This window comes from Podarcis muralis, chromosome 6, assembly GCF_964188315.1.
Source record: "Podarcis muralis chromosome 6, rPodMur119.hap1.1, whole genome shotgun sequence".
NCBI lineage: Eukaryota > Metazoa > Chordata > Lepidosauria > Squamata > Lacertidae > Podarcis > Podarcis muralis.
Genome location: NC_135660.1, coordinates 6,222,441 through 6,244,483, shown reverse-complemented (window position 1 = coordinate 6,244,483; position 22,043 = coordinate 6,222,441).

The window sequence follows — 22,043 nt, the reverse complement described above, 5'->3', positions numbered from 1 at the left end:
GTTTAAAGAGGATAAAAAGGGAAATGGTTTTGAAACAACAAGATCTAGATTTGAGATAGATTTATTGAATGATAAGAAAAAATACTGTCGAAAATGTATTATTATTGGAATGGCATACTAAAGGTGACAAGGTAAAATTGGTAATGATACATTGGACTAAAGATATTGGGCATAATATACAGTTAGAAGATTGGGAGAAGTTATGGAATGAATCATAGAATCATAGAGTTGGAATAGACCACAAGGGCCATCGAGTCCAACCCCCTGCCAAGCAGGAAACACCATCAGAGCACTCCTGACATATGGTTGTCAAGCCTCTGCTTAAAGACCTCCAAAGAAGGAGACTCCACCACACTCCTTGGCAGCAAATTCCACTGTCAAACAGCTCTTACTGTCAGGAAGTTCTTCCTAATGTTTAGGTGGAATCTTCTTTCTTGTAGTTTGGATCCATTGCTCCGTGTCCGCTTCTCTGGAGCAGCAGAAAACAACCTTTCTCCCTCCTCTATATGACATCCTTTTATATATTTGAACATGGCTATCATATCACCCCTTAACCTCCTCTTCTCCAGGCTAAACATGCCCAGCTCCCTTAGCCGTTCCTCATACGGCATTGTTTCCAGGCCTTTGACCATTTTGGTTGCCCTCCTCTGGACATGTTCCAGTTTGTCAGTGTCCCTCTTGAACTGTGGTGCCCAGAACTGGACACAGTACTCCAGGTGAGGTCTGACCAGAGCAGAATACAGTGGCACTATTACTTCCCTTGATCTAGATGCTATACTCCTATTGATGCAACCCAGAATTGCATTGGCTTTTTTAGCTGCCGTGTCACACTGTTGGCTCATGTCAAGTTTGCGGTCAACCAAGACTCCTAGATCCTTTTCACATGTACTGCTCTCAAGCCAGGTGTCCCCCATCTTGTATTTGTGCCTCTCATTTTTTTTGCCCAAGTGCAATACTTTACATTTCTCCCTGTTAAAGTATTAACTTCACAGCATGCAGTACACAGAGGTATCTGAAGATCCGTAAGGTGAAATTGCTATCTATTCAGGTTGAGTAATATATGATTTCAGGTAATGATATAACAAGAATAGGAAAAGAAGTGAAACGCAAAGAAGCAAAATTTAAGTTTGTAAACCACAAGGAGGGAAGGAAGTTGTTAGGTTAAGTTGAGCCAAAAAGATTTAATAAGAGGATATGAGGTTACACAAGGTGTTTATATGTAAAACTAATAAAAATTATTATAAAAAAGAAATAAGTACCGTACCTTAATGAAAGTATGGGTATGAAGCTTAAGCCCAGTCCGCCATATGCCTCCAATGAGAGGAAGCTGGAGAGGTCCAGGAGGATAGTGCCTATTTGACCAGAGCTGTTTCAGGAAGTGCAGAATCAGAAGAACCACCAGCAGAACAATAAAAGATGCCGCTATTTCCATCCTTCTCTTGCTTTCTCTTTCTCTTTGATACTTTTTAGGATGCCTGGTTAGGTTCAACTCTCTTTCTCTAAGGAGTTCTTGCTTTCCTCAGAGAAAACAATATTTCCCTCTCTTTATATACCATCTTATTAAAAAGGAATGTGTTCTGACACCATATCCAAGTAGCCTTGAAATGTGATCCCAAGTCATGTGCTACAGTCAAACACTATAATCATTCTTATATGTGTCACTCAGATAACACATCAGTAAGTCTGATTAATATGAATTGCAATTAGAAATTTGGCTAGTGTGGTGCTAAAACAGCTCAAAATGACATCATGCGCATGCGCAGAAGCGGCAAAAAGCGACTCGTGCGTGCGCAGATGTGCCGTCGCTAGTTATGCTGGAGGAGACTCTTGAGGGTCCCATGGACTGCAAGAAGATCAAACCTATCCATTCTTAAGGAAATCAGCCCTGAGTGCTCACTTTGGCCACCTCATGAAAAGAGAAGACAGGAGTGCCTGGCGTGCTCTGGTCCATGGGGTGACGAAGAGTCGGACACAACTAAATGACTAAACAACAACAACAAGTAGGTTATGCTGCAATACTACTCTAAGACTCAGCTGTTCTCTATCATCCTCCTACATGTGTTTGAAGACTTGTACGTGGCACAATATGGCCTATCTTTTACCATGCTGCACACTTCTACATATGTGCCTCTTTTCTCCTTCCCACAGTTTCCCTGATCTTGCCTCTCATTAGTTTCCAAACCTGCATCTGTTACCCTGATGATTTCAAGCCTGTAAGATTTTTCTCTAGAAACCCTTTATCACAATAAATTTAATGACAGATTATTTTTAATCATATATTACTACATTTATATACCACTCTTCCTCCAAAGGAACTCAGATCTGCAAACAGCAAGCAGAAAACAATAAGAATCTTATTTAACATTCCAACACACATGCAGACTGAGAAACAGCTCCACTTAAAAGCTTCTTAAAAGAGGAAGGTCTTCAGCAGGCACTGAAAAGACAACAAGGGTGACCCCTGTCCAAAGGATAGGTGCCACAACACTAAAGGTCCCATACCTCCATTGTATGGAGTGGGCCTCCTGATTAGATGGTATCTGCAGGAGACCCTCACCTGAAGGACAGTGATAAACTAGGGACTCGGACCGGTAAAGAAAAAGCAATTTTTATGCATTGTATGTGCAATATAACATTGTGCCACTGAGGGAAGGAGTGAACAGAATTTATTATGAACCCCAACTTTGTGTAGAAAACTAACAAGCCTGTTTGCAAAATGAACCCCAAGCCTGGAGCCTGTAAAAAGGAGAGACTTTCTCTCTGCAAAGCCTACAGTTCACGAAGGGGTGGAAAGTTTACTTTGACTGGACTGACTGGCTGAAGACTCAGCAGTTGGCAAGGTTTAGCAATAAGGAAGCAACATAGGGCGTTTGTAAGAACACTAGAGGAAAGTGATTAATGAGGATTTGTATGATTTCTTTTATGATTGCTTGCCAAACAGTATCTCAGCTTTGGAATGCTTTAATCAGGACAGTAATTGACATATCCAGCCTGTTTGTGTTGTTTGAAGTGCCGTATCAAGGAAGTAGAATCAAGGCAGATAGAAAATACATCATCTCATTTTCTTGGCTAACTGAACGTCCTGCTTCATAAATCATGTCAGACTGCAATACAATATGTCCATATGTCATGCTGATTCACTTTCTGAAAAACCTATACAGTATAAGTTTGATCTGAATGGAGATCAGTACTCCAGTCTGTTTAGGACTGGGGTCTAGCTGCAGCTAAAATAAAGGCATTTCCTTGAACACTTGGTCTGTCTTCGTTTGACTGCTACATGCTGACGTGAAATCCCATTTTTCTCTACCTGTTTTCCCTGTTTAAATTTAGAACTCTTTAAACTGAAATGCTTCTTTGATGTGTCTAGATCCAGCCTGTATGAGATGATCTTTCATGTATCCAGATCCCAAGTTGTATACAGCCCCAGACTATGAACCTGTTATTTCAGGGGGAGTACAATCCCATCCGTAGCAGTTGACAAATTATGTAGACTCAAGAACCATCCACCGACTGTGCCTCCATCTTACCAGGACTTAAACTCACTTCATTGGCCCACATCCAGCCCATCCAGACACCAGTTCAGGGCTTCAATGGGTTCTCCCAATTCGGATATCAAAGAGTAAAAGAGCTGAACATCATCAGGATGCTGGCAACATCTCGCCCCAAATCTGGCATTCACTGCTGCTTCATATAGAAGTTAAATAGCATTAGAGACAGATGGTACCCTGCGAGACACCAGAGCATAAAGGCAAAGGGGTTGAAAAACAATCACACGGTGCTATTCTATAAAACCAACCCTGGAGAGAGGATCAGAACCAATTTTCCAAATGGAATTGCCAATGAGCAGCCTCCCCATTCTGGGGAGGGGACCGAGAGTGAATTGAATGCCAATCTGACACCAACACTGCCTACATCTCCTATCCATTCTTAAGGAAATCAGCCCTGAGTGCTCACTGGAAGGAGAGATCCTGAAGCAGAGGCTCCAATACTTTGGCCATCTCATGAGAAGAGAAGACTCCCTGGAAAAGACCCTGATGTTGGGAAAGATGGAGGGCACAAGGAGAAGGGGACGACAGAGGACGAGATGGTTGGACAGTGTTCTCGAAGCTACCAGCATGAGTTTGACCAAACTGCGGGAGGCAGTGGAAGACAGGAGTGCCTGCATGCTCTGATCCATGGGGTCACGAAGAGTCGGACACAACTAAATGACTAAACAACAACAAGTGAGCTGGAAGCTCCCCTCCCTTGCAATATTTTTGCAACCAACGAAGGAGGAATGGATAACTAAGATGATAGACTATGCTGAAATGGCAAATATGGCAGCGAAAATCTGGGACCAAGATGAAAAAAAGTTTATACAAGACTGGATTAAATTTATAGAATATCTTAAGGTCCACTGTAAAAACATTAGCAGGATTGATATAGTATCTATGAATTAATGTGAATTAGGGTTATCAATTGACTTGTAACTGAATGGAAAACTAAAGATGTGTAAGGTAACAAGGCGGAAATTGGAAACCAGGGGTGGTGGGAAGTTTAGAAGGGATGAATAAGTAATTAATTTGGATGTTAAATTGTTAAATTATTGAAAATTGAAAATAAAATATGGGGGGGGGGGAGAATCGCGGGAGTCTGTTCTACTGCTGAACAGCTCTTACTGTCAGAGAGTATTTCCAAATGTTTAGTCAGAATCTCCTTTCTTGCAACTGGAAGCCATTGGTTCAAGTCCCACCCTCCAGAGCAGGAGAAAACAAGCATGCTCCCTTAAGATATTTGAAGATGGCTATCACATCTCCTTTCAGTCCCCTCTGTTCCAGGTTAAACATACCCAGCTCCTTCAAGTGCTCCTCATAAACCTTAGTTTGCAGACCCTTGATCATCTTGGTTGCCCTCCTCTGCACACGTTCCAGCTTGTCAACATTCTTCTTAAATTGTGGTGCCCAGGATTGGACCCGGTCGCTCACAGCAGGAGCATCACCACCATACAAATAGGTAAAGGTAAAGTACCCCTGGATGGTTAAGTCTAGCCAAAGGTGACTATGGGGTGCGGCACTCATCTTGCTTCAGGCCAAGGGAGCTGGTGTTTGTCTGCAGACAGCTTTCTGGGTTATGTGGCCATCATGACTAAACTGCTTCTGGTGCAATGGAACACCGTGATGGAAGCCAGAGCGCATGGAAACACCATTTACCTTCCCACCACAGTGGTACCTATTTATCTACTTGCACTAGTGTGCTTTCGAACTGCTAGGTTGGCGGAAGCTGGGACAGAGCAACGGGAGCTCACCCCATCATGTGGATTAGAGCTGCCGATTAGAACCTTCCAATCTGCAAGTCCAAGAGGTTTGGTGGTTTAGACCACAGTGCTACCCGCATCCCAATCAGGAGTGAAATACGTTGTGTGGAGGCACTATGGAATATTTGAAGACCACATCCTATATCACAGCTAAGGAATGGAAGAAAGAGAGGTTCAAAACAGCCATTCGCCTCACTTCCACTATCCTTTCCTTCAATGGAAGAAGTTTGAGTAAAATGGAGGTAGAGGGACACTGATATGACTGATTAAGAGCACCTCTAGCTGACAGAGTTCCAGAGAGTTCCAGCTGTAAAAATAATACAGGTATAATAAAGGAGTTCCAGGTGTAAAAATAACATACAGAACCTTTTTCAAATGCGGAAGAAAAGTCACCCCCCCAAAATCATTTTCTGAGGTTATATTTTCTGAGAATCCTCTGGAAAAATAATTTCTCAAAGGACCTGTTGATGGCATTCTACCATTGTGCTGTTGAGTTTATTAACTTATGGTCTGTGTGTGTGGTTTGGGAGCTGCACGGTCAGGGAAAAAACAATGCTGTCCAAGGTTGTAAAAACTGCGGAGAGAATAATTGGGTGCACTCTTCCCACCTTGGATCAAATCTATGCTTCCAGGTGTCATAAGACAGCTGCAGAGATAGAGTAGGATAGTGCGGACCCCGAAAATGATCTCTTTCAGCTTCGGCCTTCTGGAAGAAGGTACAGAGTTATAAAGACTAGGTAGGACTAGCTGCCTGAGAAACAGTTTCTATCCATGCGATTTTGGTTTTAAACGCAGTGTAAGGTAGTCTCTATGGGAGTATCTTGTATTTAATTATGGGGGATCAGAGTTTTTAGGGGGCTAACCAGGCTGGGATAGCTGGGATAGCAGGCTTGTTGGTTTTTGAATGTGTGATGTAGATTTTTTCAATTTCATGCTTCTGTATGGGACAATGACAATAAAGATTATCATATCGTATCAGCAATCATAGTCACAATCAGAATTATATTGTTTCCTCACTTGAACTTAATGAAAAGGCACAAGTCACACACATATGCTATAGACACAAGTCCCTATGCCAGAGATCAATGAGGGTTTTATTGGCATAGCTAGATACGTCAGTCAGGCAATTATGAGTACAGGTTAGACTTATGGAAGTAACAAAAGATTACACTTATGGTTACATGTACACCTAAGATTACACTAAGGTTACCTCTACCCACGTGACCTACCTCTAGTACTAACACTGGTAAGCTTTTATCACTTGTATTGCTGGTTTTATCATTTGTATAGATTTCATTTTACAATATCCTTATTATATTTGTTCACTTGCTTCATTTTAAACATTTTGATGGCAAGTAGCCTTGTGATGGCTTGCAAACCTTTCTGCGAAAACTCTACTTTATCAAGGTTGTGGATCAGATGATAAGAAGTCAAAGAGCTGGGTGCAGTCAGCATACTAAAGCCACCACTTCCTAGATACTCTAGATGACTATGTCCACTGGCTTCAGGTAGATATGAATTAGCATGGCAGATAGCCCTGTTCCTTCTTGAACAGTTCTATATCATCATCATCATCATCATCATCAAAGCCTCTTTCAAACACAGAATAAAAGCTCTTCTGATTCTGCACTTCCTGAAACAGCTATGGTCAAATATGCAGTACCTTCCAGGACCTCTTCAGCTTTCTCTCGTTGGAGGCATGCAGCAGACTTGGTTGAAGGTTCATGAAGATACTTTCATTAAGGTACTTATTTCTCAGTCTAATGTCAACAATTGTTTTATCTATTTTCCACAACCATTATTATGTTTAAGCTTAAACAGTAGCATGGGTAAATCAACAAAGTCAACTCTGATGTAACCCATAGATATATAAATCTGGCTGAAGAAGTACGTTTTTGTCCGGTGCCAAGAGGCACTAACCAAATCTCCCTGTGGAGAGCATTTCACATTCTCGTGTTGCCTCCTCCAGAAGGAATCTGGAAGGTGGCACCTTCCGGAATTCTTGTGGAGGAGGCACGCTAAGAAGGGCTTCAGAGAATGATCTCAGAGTTTAGATACATGCATATGGAGACGGGCGGTCCTTGAGGCATTGCAGTCATGAGCTGTTCTGGAGCTTGTGTTCCTTCTGCCTTTGGCAGTGAAAATGGAGGTCATAATCTCTTCCCAGGGCAAGGGAGGGGAGCTTCCAGCTCACTTGTTGTTGTTTAGTCATTTAGTTGTGTCCGACTCTTTGTGACCCCATGGACCAGAGCACTCCAGGCACTTCTGTCTTCCACTGCCTCCCGCAGTTTGGTCAGACTCATGTTTGTAGCTTCGAGAACACTGTCCAACCATCTCGTCCTCTGTCGTCCCCTTCTCCTTGTGCCCTCAATCTTTCCCAGCACCAGGGTCTTTTCCAGGGAGTCTTCTCTTCTCATGAGGTGGCCAAAGTATTGGAGCCTCAGCTTCACGATCTGTCCTTCCAGTGAGCACTCAGGGCTGATTTCCTTAAGAATGGATAGGTTTGATCTTCTTGCAGTCCATGGGACTCTCAAGAGTCTCCTCCAGCACCATAATTCAAAAGCATCATCTTCGGCGATCAGCCTTCTTTATGGTCCAGCTCTAACTTCCATACATCACTACTGGGAAAACCATGGCTTTAACTATACGGACCTTTGTTGGCAAGGTGATGTCTCTGCTTTTTAAGACGCTGTCTAGGTTTGCCATCGCCTTTCTCCCAAGGAGCAGGCGTCTTTTAATTTCGTGACTGCTGTCACCATCTGCAGTGATCATGGAGCCCAAGAAAGTAAAATCTCTCACTGCCTCCATTTCTTCCCCTTCTATTTGCCAGGAGGTGATGGGCCTAGTGGCCATGATCTTCGTTTTTTTGATGTTGAGCTTCAGACCATATTTTGCGCTCTCCTCTTTCACCCTCATTAAAAGGTTCTTTAATTCCTCCTGACTTCTTGCCATCAAGGTTGCGTCATCTGCATATCTGAGGTTGTTGATATTTCTTCCGGCAATCTTAATTCCGGCTTGGGATTCATCCAGCCCAGGCTTTCGCATGATGAATTCTGCATATAAATTAAATAAGCAGGGAGACAATATACAGCCTTGTCGTACTCCTTTCCCAATTTTGAACCAATCAGTTGTTCCATATCCAGTTCTAACTGTAGCTTCTTGTCCCACATAGAGATTTCTCAGGAGACAGATGAGGTGATCAGGCACTCCCATTTCTTTAAGAACTTGCCATAGTTTGCTGTGGTCGACACAGTCAAAGGCTTTTGCATAGTCAATGAAGCAGAAGTAGACGTCTTTCTGGAACTCTCTAGCTTTCTCCATAATCCAGCGCATGTTTGCAATTTGGTCTCTGGTTCCTCTGCCCCTTCGAAATCCAGCTTGCACTTCTGGGAGATCTCGGTACACATACTGCTTAAACCTGCCTTGTAGAATTTAAGCATAACCTTACTAGCGTGTGAAATGAGTGCAATTGTGCGGTAGTTGGAGTATTCTTTGGCACTGCCCTTCTTTGGGATTGGGATGTAGACTGATCTTCTCCAATCCTCTGGCCACTGCTGAGTTTTCCAAATTTGCTGGCCTATTGAGTGTAGCACCTTAACAGCATCATCTTTTAAAATTTTAAATAGTTCAACTGGAATATCATCACTTCCACTGGCCTTGTTATTAGCAGTGCTTTCTAAGGCCCATTTGACTTCACTCTCCAGGATGTCTGGCTTAAGGTCAGCAACCACACTACCTGGGGTATACGAGGCATTCATTTCTTTCTGGTATAATTCCTCTGTGTATTCTTGCCACCTCTTCTTGATGTCTTCTGCTTCTGTTAGGTCCTTTCCACTTTTGTCTTTTATTATGGTAATCTTTGTACGAAATGTTCCTTTCATATCTCCAATTTTCTTGAACAGATCTCTGGGTTTTCCCATTCTATTGTTTTCCTCTATTTCTTTGCATTGCTCGTTTAAGAAGGCCTTCTTGTCTCTCCTTGCTATTTTTTGGAAATCTGCATTCAATCTCCTGTATATTTCACTATCTCCCTTGCATTTTGCTTGCCTTCTCTCCCCTGCTATTTGTAAGGCCTCGTTGGACAGCCACTTTGCTTTCTTGCATTTCGTTTTCATTGGGATTGTTTTAGTTGCTGCCTCCTGCTAAGAAGATGCCAGCATGCTTAACAAGCAACATCGAATAAGTTATCAGAAGCAAGTAGTATTCCTTCAGAGCATGGAAATCCCCTCCAAATAAGAAGAAGAAAAGAGAGCACAAATTTTGCCACAAGTTTCTCTGGAACACAAATGGGCACAGTGGGAACCAGGGGGCATACAGTCGAAAGGAGTGTAGTAGTGAAAGTCTGGTTCATCTGCCAGAAAACCTCCCACCGCCAGTGCAAAGCATCCGCTGTCCAAAGTGCAGTAATTTGGGGAAGGTTTTTTCACCATTTACTGGATTATCCTCAGGCCAGCGAAATCCAAATTCATTGGAGGAAATGTACAAGATCACCATTCTTTTTCCCCTCTTTGTTTTAAAATTTTGCTTTATTGTTCATTTATACCTATATACAACATGAAATCATAATCATCTTCTTCAGTCAAATAAACATATCATTGATTACCAAAGTAATCCTCTCCATACAGCTATCCTTTTAATTACATATAGTATATAATTTTGTCATTGTTACTTAATAAACCATCTGTGGCGATCACACAGGGTCCCCGGACATTTCACATCTGACTGGTTATAAATCAAGGAATTCATCAATGGTAGAGAGTATTGCTTCCTGGGTGGGAGAGTTGAAAACCTTCTTTGCCCGATTTGAGGTGACACCAACAGTGACTTCAACAGGGATGCCAGAGCTATTGGCATCACTACCTACAGGAAATGCTGCCAGGGTGGAAGAGGGAGAAGTGAGGCAAGTACTAAAGGAGGTAAACACGAGGAAGGCTATGGGCCTGGATGGGGTGGCTGGCAGGGTGCTAAGAGATTGTTCGGACCAACTGGCAGGAATCTTTATGAAGATTTTTAACCAGTCTCTGGCCCAAGCCACTGTTCCACCCTGTCTGAAATCCGCTACCATTATACCCCTGCCAAAAACATCAAAGATAGGCAGTCTGAATGATTTTCGCCCTGTGGCGTTGACACCCATTATAATGAAATGTTTCGAAAAACTGGTGAGAAAGTGCATCTTATCTTGTCTGCCAGTGGGACTTGACCCTTACCAGTTTGTGTACAAGGCAAAGAGATCCACAGAGGATGCTGTGGCAATGGCTTTACATGCTGTCCTGACTCATTTGGAGAAGCAAGGGAACTACGTGAGACTGTTATTTGTAGACTTTAGTTCTGCATTTAATACTATTCTTCCGCATAGATTGGTGCCCAAATTATTAGATCTGGGACTTCCACCATGTTTGTGCAGGTGGATATTAGATTTTCTATCAAACCGTTCCCAAAGGGTCAGGTTGGGTTCCCACGTCTCTGCAGATCTCATCACGAATACGGGGACGCCGCAGGGGCGCGTGTTGAGCCCGCTTTTATATACGCTCTATACAGCTGACTGTGCCCCCAAATACCCCAGTAATAAGATAATTAAGTTCGCAGATGATACAACGGTGGTTGGTTTAATCACAGCTGGAGAGGGGGAGGCGGCCTATAGGAAGGAAGTTGAGCAGTTGGGGGAGTGGTGCAGGAAAAACAACTTACTCCTTAACTTAAAGAAAACAAAAGAGATCATTGTGGACTTTAGGAAATGTAAATTGAATATTCAGCCACTTATTATTGAGGGGAAGTGCGTGGAACAGGTCTCAGTGTTTCGATTTCTGGGAATGGAGTTGAGAAACGACCTAACCTGGGGAGAGAACAGCAAAGACCTGGTGAAGAGAGCACAGCAGAGGAAATTTTTTTTGAGAATCCTCCGGAAAAACAATCTCTCAAAGGACCCGTTGATGGCATTTAACCATTGCACTGTGGAGAGCGTACTAACTTATGGTCTGTGTGTATGCACTGTGGAGAGCGTACTAACTTATGCACTGTGGAGAGCGTACTAACTTATGGTCTGTGTGTATGGTTTGGGAGCTGCACGGCCAGGGAAAATACAATGCTATCCAGGGTTGCAAAGACTGCAGAGAGAATAATTGGGTGCACTCTTCCAACCTTAGATCAAATCTATGCTGCTAGGTGCCATAAAAAAGCGGCAGAGATAGCACAGGATAGTACGCACCCCGGAAATGATCTCTTTCAGCTTCTGCCTTCTGGAAGAAGGTATAGGGTTATAAAGGCCAGGACTAGCCGCCTGAGAAACAGTTTCTATGCAAATGCAATTCTGGTTCTAAACGCAGCATAAGGGGTTTCTACAGTTTAGTGTATTTTAAAATAGGGTTTTAGAGGTTTTTGGGGGGTTTTGAATGTTTTATGTAGTTTTATGTAGTTTTTATGTAGATTTGTGGTAGTTCTATGGTAGTTTTATGTAGTTTTGTGGTAGTTTTATGGTAGTTTTATGTAGTTTTTATGTAGTTTTGTGTAGTTTTGCAATTTCATTGTCCTGCATGGGACAATGACAATAAAGATATCTATATCTTTCTATATTGATCCCTGTGCCACCATTTTATTTCTCGCTGCCACCACCCAGGCCCTACCGGGTAAAATACTGAGTCCAGTTAGGGTTAAATTGGAACATAAACTTCTGTTTATTTATTGCAGTTTAACAAGCCTGTGGTTTCATAAACTGTCTCAGTCAATTACGATCATGGAGTGCCTATCCAGACCTATAACTTCCGCTACCTGCTCTCACTCACTAAACCACCTCTCAGATATTTACTTGTCTTCCTAGCTCCTAACTGTTCCTGACTCAGCTTATTTCGCTACACTAACTCAACCTACCCACAGACTCTATCCCAATTCACTCCCACTCCAACCAACCACCTTGGCCTTCTTGTCATACCAATTTTTTTGCTTGGTTTGGGCACTTTTTTAACACACACACACACACACACACACACACCGCTAACTCTAGGGGTCCCTTTAAGGTATTCTACAAATTAAACAAATGCTCCACTACGGACTCTGGAGCTTGATCTCGCTGTTCTTCCCAATTCACGCAAAGTAAGTCCAGGGACCCTTTTACGTCCCAGCAATAATTCAAATGGGCTAAACCCAGTACTTTCTTAGGGTACATCCCTATATGCATACAGTAGTGGTTGCATCTTGTCATCCCAATTACTGGGATTTTCGGCAGTATAGGTTTTAATCATTCTCATTAGGGTTCCATTAAATCTTTCAACTAATCCATTGGTTTCAGGGTGATAAGGTGTTGATGTTAAATGCTTAATACCACACACTTCCCATAGCCTTTTCATTAGTCTTGATGTGAAAGAAGAAGTCAAGTCAGTGACTATTTCACTGGCAAAGCCCAATCTACCCATATAGTTAATTTAAGCGCTTGCCACCATTTCCGTTTCAATGTTTCACAACGGAATGTCTTCTGGATATTTGGTTGCGTAATCCACTATGGTGAGGATGTATCTGTTTCCCCGCTTGCTGGCTCTAGGCAATGGCCCTATCAGGTCCAGCCCTAACCATTGAAAAGGGGTTGATATGATAGGCAAGGGGCACAATTTGGCTTTTGTTTTGCCTTGACCGGTGCCACTTCTCCGACATATGTCACAGGCTTGACGGTATTGTTTTATTTCTTTCCCCATGCCTGGCCAGTAAAAATTTTGAGCAACTCTCCGTTTTGTTTGTGTGATCCCCATACTCACTCCAAAGACACCATTGTGAGCGTGCTGCAGGATTTTGCCCCGGTATTCATGTGGGATTACTAACTGTCTTCTCACTTCTTCACCCCCACCCTGCCCAGATGGTGGGGAAGGACAGATTCCTCACTGGCCTTGCAGACAACTTCATTGTCCAGAAAGTGGGAGAAGCAACAAGAGGAACAGCCATTTTAGATCTGGTCCTAACCAATGTTGATGACCTGGTTAGTGGGGTAGAAGTGGAAGGATCATTAGGCGCGAGTGATCATGCTCTTCTGAAGTTTACTATACTGCAGAAAGGAGCAGCCAAGCATACTAGGACTCAATTTCTCGACTTTAAGAAAGCCGACTTCATAAAACTTAGGGAAGTGCTGGGTGAGTAATACTAAAAGGAAAGGGAGTTCATGATGGCTGGGAGTTTGTTAAGAGGGAGATAGTAAAAGCACAACTTCAGGCAATACCAATGAGACGGAAACATGGAAGATGCCTAAAGAAGCCAGGGTGGCTATCTAAAGAACTTTTAACTGAGTTAAGATTAAAAAAGGATGTGTACAAAAAATGGAAAAGGGGGGAAACCACCAAAGAGGAATTCAAAAAAATAGCCAGCACGTGTAGACACAAAGTCAGAAAAGCTAAAGCACAGAATGAACTCAGGCTTGCTAGAGAGGTTAAAAGCAACAAAAAAGGCTTTTATGGGTATGTTCGTAGCAAAAGGAAGAACAAAGAAACAGTGGGGTCACTCAGAGGACCCCTAAAATCACAGGCGCTGAAGCCTGTGAACAAGGAGACTCGGCGGGCACCTTTTGCGCCCCCCGGTACTGCAAAAGAGCCTTTTTAAAGGCTCCGGAGCGGCATCGGGTGTGAGCGCGGTGCTGAGAGTCGTAACCCAGCCTGCGGAGTGAAGCCGCGTCGCCATTGAACGGAGAGCGCCGATTCCTTCCTGAAACTACAATTTGATCGTAAAACCCGTGAGTAAGATTGACAGACGGGAACGGGACATTTAAATTGAATTTTGGAAATTTGGCTGAAAACGGGAAAGGCATAAAGTAAGGAAGTCTGCCTCCCCGGACTGCATGGTAATTAGAGCAACGAAAGAGCAAGCTGCACTTAAATGAAGGTTAACTTTCTGGCTATCAAAACCTGACATCTGAATTAAACTTCCCCCCAACAAGCAGGAGAAGGGGGGAAGGAAATTTGGACATTGCAAACCTGCTGGAAATAAATAGAGGAAAAAGATCTTCCACTGCCAAAACCCTGAGACGGGCTGCCGAAGTAAGGCACCGGGAAAGTGAACTGTCAATTTAAACTGGATACAAAGTTGGGGTTTTGACTGAAACAAAGTTATGAGACTTTAATGGAGTTATTTTGTTGAACTTTTGATGATACTGAAACTGTAATAAGAACTTTAACTGTGGACTTTTGGACTCTTTGTTGTTGTTGTTTTGGTTTTTTTTTTTGGACTCTTTGTTCTCTGCCTCATGTTTTTCTGACTTTTCTTAACTGGATACAATTAAATGCTCCCTCTAGAGGATTTAAAGAGAACCTGTCACAGTGAGAGAAATAGAGTGGATTTTTCCACTTGCAAACCTTTCCTGTGAGAACTGACCTTGAGGATATGAGTGGCCAACCAGAAGAGATAACAACTAGAGCAAAAGCAAAACAAATTCAGCAAGCTCAAAAGAAAAGGGGTTCGATGCAAGGCATAATACCAGCTGGACAGGAAAAAGTAGCAACTGCATCTATGGAGTCAATGACACAGGCATTGCTCAAAATAAATCAGTCTTTGGAAGCATTGACAAAGCAGTCAGCGGAGAATACAAAAAAATTGAATGATTTGACAACAAGATTGGACTTGAATACGGTAAGTGTAGCTTCTAATACAGAATCTATAAATAAATTGATCCAAGAAAATTCAGAAACAAGAAAGATTGCTCAAAGTGCAAAAGACACTGCAGATGAGACAAAGAGGGAGCTTGTACCGATTGCAAAAAAGGTGAATGAACATGATGCAACCTTAGCTTTGTGGGAACTTCAGAGAAAGGAGAAGAATTTGAAATTAAGATTGGTTCCAGAGAGTGAGAAAGATAATCTTGCGGAATTCCTCACAGAAAATATTTTGGAATTTTGGCAGGACGAGCTACAGGAGGAAGAACTTGAAATAACAACAGCCTTCCGGTTGGGCAGAAGGCAAGGCAAGAAGCCTAGGGATTGTCTGATTACACTGAGATCTAAAGAAGAAAGGGACAAATTACTGGACTTACATTACCATAAGGCTCTTGAAATTCAGAATTGTCAAGTTCAGATCTTTAAAGACATTCCTAAATATATCTTGGAGGTGAGGGCCTTCTACAAAGACTTGGTTTACCTGTTGAAGAAGAATAATATACTTTTCAGGTGGGAGTTCCCACAAGGATTATCTTTCAACTACACAGGAAAGAAGATCAAAATAAAAACAGTTCAAGATAAAGAACTGTTTTTGGAAAGATACCAGGAGGGTCTGCAGAAAGGTGTAATAGAAACAACAGGAGACAAAGAATCGACAGATATTGCAAATCTTTCATTTGGACTCTTACCACCATTGGAGGAGGAACAAAAACTTGGAGCAGTTGGAGGAATAGGCACATAGCAGTACAATGTCTCTGCAACTTCTTAGCTGGAATTGTAATGGTTTGAACCTTCCCAGAAAAAGACGCCAAGTTTTTCATATTTTGAAGAGAGAGCAATTGGATTTAATATGTCTACAGGAAACGCATGTAACCAGGATACACAGGAAATTACTTGTAAACAAGAGACTTGGACAAGAATTTATCTCGTCAGACAAGGTCAAAAAAAGAGGCGTCGTGATTTATGCAAAAGAAAAATTGGCCCCTAAAATGATATTTAAAGATGAACAAGGAAGATATCTGGCAATAGAAATACAAGTTCAAGGAGAAAAGATTATGATATTGGGAATATATGCACCAAATGAAGGGAAGGCGGAATTTTTCAAGAAGTTGCATGAGACTTTAATGGACTATTTGGACTTTAAAATTATAATGATGGGAGACATGAATGGCGTTGTCTCCACTAATATGGACAAGGCACAGAGACAAATAATTTCTAAGGATGGAAGACTACCAAAGACTTTTTTCGAAATGACTGAAACACTGGACTTGATTGATATTTGGAGAGTAAGGAACCCTCTGGAGAGAGAGGGAACCTTTTTCTCTGAAGCAAAAATGACATGGACAAGGATCGACCAAATTTGGGTAACTAGTAGCATGGCGCCAAAGATAAAAAAAGTAGAAATCTGCCCAAAGACTTGCTCCGACCATAATGCTGTGAAGATGGAGATGAAACTAACAACAACTGGAACCTTCAGATGGAGGATGAATGACGCCCTATTCAGAGATGAAGAGATCTATAAGAAGGCCCAAAAAACTCTGAAAGACTACTTTGAGATAAATTTGAGAACAGATGTGGAGAAAAGAATAATATGGGACGCAAGCAAGGCCGTGATGCGAGGTTTCCTAATACAACAAAATTCCATAAAGAGGAAAAAGCAGAATGAGAGGAAAGAAAAACTTTTGGAAAAGATAAAAGAAGGTGAAAAGAAATTGAGGTCTAAACCAAAGTCTCATGAGATTTTGAGAGAAATAAAGTACTACCAGACGCAATATATGGAATTGATGAATCAAGAGATAGAATGGAAAATAAAGCAAATGAGACAAAGAACATTTGAATCGGCAGACAAATGTGGGAAACTTTTGTCATGGCAATTGAAAAAGAGACAAAAACTGAACACTGTGACAAGTTTGGAAATGGATGGAAAAATTATCCACAAACCAAATGAGATAAGCAATTGCTTTCAAAGTTTCTTTAGGACTTATATGCACAAGGGCCAGCTGATGAGAAGGAAATAGAAGAATTTATTAAGAAGTATGGACTACCAAAGATCTCAGATCAAAGTAAAATGATTCTGAATGAGAAAATAACAGGACAAGAAATAGAGGGTGCCATTCAGAATATGCAGTTGGGAAAATCTCCAGGACCAGATGGCTTGACGGCTAGATACTACAAGGCATTGAAGGAATGGATAATACAACCATTGAAGGAGGTCTGTAATGAAATTTTGGAAGGGAAAAAGGCACCTGAATCGTGGAAAGAAGCTTTTATTTCACTTATACCGAAAACAGAGACTGAAAAGAACCAGGTTAAAAACTACTGCCCTATATCATTACTTAATGTGGATTATAAAATCTTTGCAGACATTTTAGCAAAAAGACTGAAGAGAGTGTTGATAGGGGAGATTCACAAGGACCAAACAGGCTTTCTTCCAGGGAGACATATGTCGGACAATGTGAGGAACATTATAGACATTTTGGAACTGTTGGAAGTGAACATTAATAGAAAGGCGGTTTTGATTTTTGTGGATGCGGAGAAAGCCTTTGATAATATTTGTTGGACCTTTATGAAGAAGAATCTCCAAGGGATGGGGGTAGGCCAAGGTTTTGAAAACGGTATAGGTGCTATATATTCTAAGCAAAAAGCAAAGTTGATTGTGAACAATGTGGTTACGGAAGAAATACCTATAGAAAAAGGTACACGACAGGGATGCCCAATATCCCCTTTACTTTTTATAACAGTCCTGGAGGTTTTGTTAAACATGATTAGAGGGGACCAATTGGTTAAAGGAGTTCAGGTCGGAGCCAGAAATTACAAACTAAGGGCATTCGCAGATGACCTAGTATTGACTTTGCAACAGCCAGATACTAGTACCAAAAGAGTATTAGAACTAATTGAGATATTTGGTCAAGTAGCAGGATTTAAACTGAACAAGCAAAAAACTAAGGTGTTGGAGAAAAATCTAACAATGGCAGAAAAAGAGAAGTTTCAGAGTGAAACAGGTTTAGTAATAACAAAAAAGGTGAAGTACCTGGGTGTGAACTTGACTTCTAAAAATGTGAATTTATTTAAAGACAATTATGACAAATGTTGGACAGAGGTGAAGAAAGATCTAGAAATATGGTCAAGGTTGAGACTTTCCTTGTTAGGCCGAATTGCTGTCATTAAGATGAATGTATTGCCTAGAATGTTGTTTTTATTCCAGACACTCCAGATCCTGGACAAAATGGACTGTTTCAAGAGGTGGCAAAAAGACATATCAAAATTTGTCTGGCAGGGCAAAAAGCCCAGAATAAACTTTAAGATCTTAACTGATGCAAAAGATAGAGGGGGGTTTGCCCTGCCGGACCTGAGACTTTACTATGAATCGGCAGCGTTCTGCTGGCTGAAACAATGGCTGCTTCTTGAGAACACAGACATTTTGGATCTGGAAGGGTATGACAATAGATTTGGTTGGCATGCATATATATGGTATGACAAGGTAAAAATACATAAAGGTTTTAAAAACCATATTGTCAGGAAAGCACTATACAATGTTTGGATAAGATACAAAGATCTACTGGAAAGTAAAACTCCCAGGTGGCTATCACCAATGGAAGCTAAAGAGACAAAAAAACTTAATATGGAGTCCAAATGGCCAAAATATTGTGAAATCTTAGAGCAAGATGGTGAAAGGGTTAAATTACAGAGTTATGACAAATTAAAGTCTAAAGTACGAGATTGGTTGCACTACCTTCAGATAAACGAGGTATTCAAACAGGACAGGAAAATAGGTTTTCAGATGGAGAGGTCGAAATTAGAAACAGAATTGTTAGAACCCAATACCAAGAACTTGTCAAGAATGTATAATTTGCTGCTGAAATGGAATACACAAGATGAAACAGTAAAATCAGCTATGATCAAATGGGCACAAGACATAGGTCATGACATTATGTTTGATGACTGGGAAAGGTTATGGAATACTGGTGTTAGGTTTACGGCTTGTAATGCTTTGAGAGAAAACATAATGAAAATGATCTATAGGTGGTATATGACCCCAGTCAAACTTGCAAAAATTTACCATTTGCCCAATAATAAATGTTGGAAATGTAATGAGACTGAAGGTACTTTCTATCACCTTTGGTGGACCTGCCCGAAGATTAAAGCCTACTGGGAAATGATCTATAATGAAATTAAAAAGGTCCTTAAATGGACATTTTCTAAAAAGCCAGAGGCTTTTCTCCTGGGCATGGTGGGCCAATTGGTGCCAAGGAAGGACAGAACTTTTTTCATGTATGCTAGCACAGCAGCAAGAATTCTTCTGGCAAAGTATTGGAAGACGCAGCAGCTACCCACTCTGGAAGAATGGCAAGCGAAGGTGATTGATTACATGGGAATGGCAGAGATGACCGGCAGAATCCGTGACCAGGGGAGTGAGACAGTGGAAGAAGATTGGAAGAAATTTAAAATATACCTTAAAAATTGTTGTAACATGAGGAGTGCTGAGATGTTATGGTGTTAAGAAACAGAGAATTGCAGCTGTAAATCATAAATTTAAGGGAATTATAATGAAGATGAGTTAATTAATTAAATGGAGGGTTGCTGTCAAAAGGGAAAAATAAGGATGCAGAAAAAGGGAGGTATGGGGAAGTCCGGGAAATAAGGTGAAGGAAAATAAGTTTATGAAATTATACATGTTTATTTGTTTGTATGTTTTGTTTTGTTTTATTGTTTGTTTTTATTACATGTCTGGAAAATTAATAAAAATTATTTAAAAAAAGAAAAAAGAAGATGGTGAAATGCAAACAGGGGACACAGAAAGGGCTGAACTCCTCAATGCCTTCTTTGCCTCAGTCTTCTCCGATAAAGAAAACAATGCCCGACCTGAAGAATTTGGAGCAAATGATTCAGCAGAGGAAACACAGCCCAGAATAACTAAGGAGATAGTACAAGAATACTTGGCTAGTTTAGATGTATTCAAGTCTCCAGGGCCAGATGAACTGCATCCAAGAGTATTAAAAGAACTGGCAGATGTGATTTCAGAACCACTGGCAGTCATCTTTGAGAATTCCTGGAGAACAGGCGAAGTCCCGGCAGACTGGAGGAGGGCAAATGTTGTCCCTATTTTCAAAAAGGGGAAAAGAGAGGACCCAAATAATTATCGCCCAGTCAGTCTGACATCAACACCAGGGAAGATTCTGGAGCAGATCATTAAGCAAACAGTCTGTGAGCACCTAGAAAGGAATGCTGTGATCACCAATAGTCAGCATGGATTTCTGAAAAATAAGTCATGTCAGACTAACCTGATCTCATTTTTTGACAGAATTACAAGCCTGGTAGATGAAGGGAACGCAGTGGATGTAGCCTACCTTGATTTCAGCAAGGCATTTGACAAGGTGCCCCGTGATATTCTTGTAAAGAAGCTGGTAAAATGTGGTCTTGACTATGCTACCACTCAGTGGATTTGTAACTGGCTGACTGACCCAACCCAAAGGGTGCTCATCAATGGTTCCTCTTCATCCTGGAGAAGAGTGACTAGTGGGGTGCCACAGGGTTCTGTCTTGGGCCCGGTCTTATTCAACATCTTTATCAACGACTTGGATGATGGACTCAAGGGCATCCTGATCAAATTTGCAGATGACACCAAATTGGGAGGGGTGGCTAACACACCAGAGGACAGGATCACACTTCAAAACGACCTTGACAGATTAGAGAACTGGGCCAAAACAAACAAGATGAACTTTAACAGGGAGAAATGTAAAGTATTGCACTTGGGCAAAAAAAATGAGAGGCACAAATACAAGATGGGGGACACCTGGCTTGAGAGCAGTACATGTGAAAAGGATCTAGGAGTCTTGGTTGACCACAAACTTGACATGAGCCAACAGTGTGACGCGGCAGCTAAAAAAGCCAATGCAATTCTGGGCTGCATCAATAGGAGTATAGCATCTAGATCAAGGGAAGTAATAGTGCCACTGTATTCTGCTCTGGTCAGACCTCACCTGGAGTACTGTGTCCAGTTCTGGGCACCACAGTTCAAGAAGGACACTGACAAACTGGAACGTGTCCAGAGGAGGGCAACCAAAATGGTCAAAGGCCTGGAAACGATGCCTTATGAGGAACGGCTAAGGGAGCTGGGCATGTTTAGCCTGGAGAAGAGGAGGTTAAGGGGTGATATGATAGCCATGTTCAAATATATAAAAGGATGTCACATAGAGGAGGGAGAAAGGTTGTTTTCTGCTGCTCCAGAGAAGCGGACACGGAGCAATGGATCCAAACTACAAGAAAGAAGATTCCACCTAAACATTAGGAAGAACTTCCTGACAGTAAGAGCTGTTCGACAGTGGAATTTGCTGCCAAGGAGTGTGGTGGAGTCTCCGTCTTTGGAGGTCTTTAAGCAGAGGCTTGACAACAATATGTCAGGAGTGCTCTGATGGTGTTTCCTGCTTGGCAGGGGGTTGGACTCGATGGCCCTTGTGGTCTCTTCCAACTCTATGATTCTATGACTTCTTGATATAAAAGGTCCTTGCTCAAACAAAAATGTTCTGGGCACTCAGGAGTTAACGGCCTCTCCAACTCGGCTGCCTCAAAGTACATTTGTAACTCAGTATCTTCTTTTTGCTTTTTGGCAAACTTGGGGTTTGACTTTTAGTCAAAGGAAACAAAAAGGTGTCTTTTCCTTCCTCGCACAGATTATCCCCTTGCTGTCATTCAGCATTGTTTGCCTCTGCTACTGTATCCACCCCCTCAGGATTAGGTGACTGTGGGTTCCCTTTTGCTCTGGTAACTATGAAAGAACTCTGCACATGTTCTAAAATGTCCCAACCAATGAGCACAGGGGTGGGAATTTCTTCCGAAAGGGCTACCTGCCACTTCCCTGCCCAGTTTTTGAACCTGACGTCTATTTCCACCACCTTTAGGATCTCTGCTTGTTTCAAAATGCCTTCTAATTTTATTAATTTTCCTGGAATTATGGCTTCAGCCCTGATTATCTCCGGGTGGACTATAGTGACTTGTGAACCCATGTCCTTTAACCCAAGATATCTTTTTCTGTCTGTCCAGATATACTCTCCAGCTTTCTTTAACAAGAGATTATCTTGCTGAATCGCATAACAGTGCAGGACTTTGGCATCTACTACCTCAGCAGGCTC